Source organism: Symsagittifera roscoffensis, chromosome 4 (genome assembly GCF_963678635.1).
Source record: "Symsagittifera roscoffensis chromosome 4, txSymRosc1.1, whole genome shotgun sequence".
NCBI lineage: Eukaryota > Metazoa > Xenacoelomorpha > Acoela > Convolutidae > Symsagittifera > Symsagittifera roscoffensis.
The window spans coordinates 52,912,760-52,916,110 of record NC_087065.1 but is presented as its reverse complement, the minus strand read 5'-3'; positions in this window follow the sequence as shown (position 1 = coordinate 52,916,110).

The following is a 3,351-nucleotide window of genomic DNA, read 5'->3' as shown; positions in this document are numbered from 1 at the left end:
GAACCTATAGCAATAACTGAACTATTATGGTAACTCTAAGTTGGAAACATTTGATTATATTTTTTTTAAAATGCAACGTTTTTGTGCATCGATCTCTGGCTATTTTGACTTTTTTGTAATTTTTTCTGCACTGTCGTCAATTTTTTGAAAAATTCTTGGAACAAAAATTTATTATTTTTGTTGCGTGCTACCTCTTTCAAAATTATTAGGTGTTGATGCCTATCGAGCTTTCAAAAAATTTTGATTTGATCACTCAGAAATGGCTGTCATACAAAAAAAAATACCCACAAAAAATGGTGGAATATTTAAATTCAACGTGCTTTTAGAAAGGCCTCATTTTACCCACTCTGTTCCCCGGCGGTAAAAAAGTTTTTGTCCGCAGACTGATGTTACTGAACACTTTTTTTGACATATTTTTGAAATCCAGGTTGCAACGAAATGCGTATCCATGAGCTTAGTTTGAGGGTTTCAGAACCACGCGACGGACCAAAAATAGTAGTAACGTGAAAACTTTGTCCATACTCAGAGCAACGTTTATTTGAGTTAGATTATTTGTTACCCTCTCCCTTAGCCTTTGTACTAGCCTAGAAAAAAACTCTTTATCCTGGGGTATTTAGTCCTAGACCCGGGGCGAGTGCAAAGTCATATCAGAATAACTCCTTTTTAGTCGCTTAGTCGCAAATCGGATTCAGAAAAGGATGTCAAAGAAAATATTTTTTGTTAAAAAACAGCTTGAGGGTGAAATCTCATTTACTATTAGGGGAATGAGTGCAAAAAGTTACGCTAGGTAAGGTAACTGTCTTTCTAATTGAGTATTGTGTTTTAATTTTGCTCAGGTTTTTACGGTTGTCAAATTAGATAACGCAACCCCAAATAGGCTATCGGCCTTTCCTCTTACGATTTGAATTTTTGCAAAATGTAAAAATCTAATTATAACAAGGCTGAAATTAATTGATTTTAGAAAAAGCAACCGGTCAACCGGTTTAGTGGCAGGAAACAATAAAATCATGTTTAAACAGTAATAGCAACAAGTTTGGAGATGAAACTGTAAATTAGTTGGATAAGCTAGTCTGCAAATTGATAAGAGTCATACCATTTTATCTCAACAATGCAGTAAATTTTAAAAAAAAATTAAAATGCGGATGATGAAACAAGGCTGAAAAAGTATTAATATGATGCCACGCTTAACGTTGAGCTTTCTTTGAGATTATCAAAATTGGCTGGAAAAATTCTAGCTGCGCCATAACCAATTTCTACCCATGTTGTAGGTGATCGGAACAATAGCAGTCAAACATAGCAAACAAGCAGCAAAAAGGTTCGCAAATTTGGGCAGAAACAAAAATCGATTTATTTCTGTGAAACTTTTGAATCTAATGGATAACCTGTTGAATTTCGTAAATGTTCAAAAAAAGTTTTTTTGAATAAACTATTTTGAACCAACATTATTATTGTAGTTCCTGCGAATCGCAGAGGAGCTATCAGTAGGCCTTAACAGTCCTGTCGAGGATAGTCCTTTTGTATTATCTCCCCACATTCCAGACTGTGTTATTTTGTTGAGCGAAGCTCTTTTTTTTGCGACTCAAGGCCGTTTTTGTGCGTCTAGAACTTTCACGTGGTACCACTATTGCAGCCAAATTTGGTCAGGTTGTGGTAGACCTGAAGCTAGAGGTCAAGTGAGAGCTCGTACTCACACACTATCATTGCCATGGCATGGGATCGATTACACGATCTGACGAGTTCCTGAAGTGAACGCCTTACCACTATGCTAAGTGCCCCCATAATTGAATGAAACAACATTTTTTAAATAAACAAGCCCGGCGGGGTTTCGGCTCATGTTGTGTCGGTTAAGTCAACTTATTTTGTGTAGTTTCGAAGGCCTAAAATTTCTTGTTCGGCAAAATCAGTTATTATAAAAAGGTGTGGGATAAAGTTTTTTATTTGAATTTTTTTGAGACAAATTCGAATTTTTTTAATTCTTAGCAAAAATTTTACTTCGGTAGAAAATTACTCTTTCTAGATTCAAAAAAGCGGTATCAATGAGAAGACCCCGACTCCTCTGTGTGTCTCGAAACCTACCCGGCCAATTGTTAAGCTAAGTGTTCAATCACAGAAGTTGGTTTTCTCTACCTAAGCGGCCATGGCCTTCAGTTTGAAGAAAAAAATTATGAATTTTGCGAAGTTATGGATTTTGTAAAGCTTCGAATTTCTCAGAAATCTTCTGTTTTAAGTATTTGGTAGAAATTTAGGCAAAATCCAATTTTTGAAATTATCTATTTCATCCTGCATCAATGAAGCAAGTTTCAAAACTATGAAACAGCTACCTCTGTCTTAAGCTCGGCCCCTAGTTATCTTTTATCGAGGCATACGATAAGTTTGGTTCAAATTCTTTTTCAACATATTTTTTTTGTAGACTTAAGTTTTGTGTTTGTGTTGTGTTGCAAATGGTGCTAAGCTCTGCTTCGCCTCTGTGTTGAAAAAAAACTTGATTTTCTGAAATCCATAACATTTTTCATTGTTCGTTTAACGCTTCAAGCCAGTAAACTTCATCCTGCTTGTTTTACATTCTGGAGCTAAACTGACTTCTGTGGTTGCAATACCTTACCTTGCAATATCGATTTTAGAAAATTGTTAAGTTTATTTGATCAAAAAGTCTTATATTAATGAATCGACGTAAGCATTGACCTATGTACTTGCTCAACCAATCAAATTGGTTATTTCAATCAAATTGGTTCAATTGGAGAGCTAAATTAGGACTTAAACCAGAGAAAACTCTGCAAAGGTTTACCTATTCTTTTTACCCAATCATTTCAGTAAAAAAAAACATGAAGAAGAACCAAAAAAACTGTTCGTCCAGTTTGCTGAACATTTCATATCTGAAGCCAAGCAATGAAGAGAAGAAAATAACACAATGGCTACATCAGTGTCGAGATCTGCCCTGCCCATACACGACAGCAGGATTTTTAGAAAGCTAGTCTGTAAAATTTTGAAAATTGTGCGAGTAACTATCATCGCGCTGGTGGAGAAAAGTGTTTTTAAATTATTTCACTTTTTGCTCAATTTTTGGTAAATTAAAATTATGCTTACACAGAAAATGTGTTTTTATTTTGCTTTGATGACGTTCTCGACATGCTCACTGTCTTTTTATATTGTCCCAACTGTATAAAGTAAAGTGTCTGTTAACTGGTCACCATATAAGCTTGACCCATGTTATTCAACTTTGCCTACAACGGGAAACCTTACGTTATTGTGACTGGGAGCTCAGAAAAGGCAACTGCCAGCCAAAAAAATTAGATCGAAAATATATCTTAGTCTCGACAAACTTCTGGCGGTGAAATCAACGTTTTAAATACC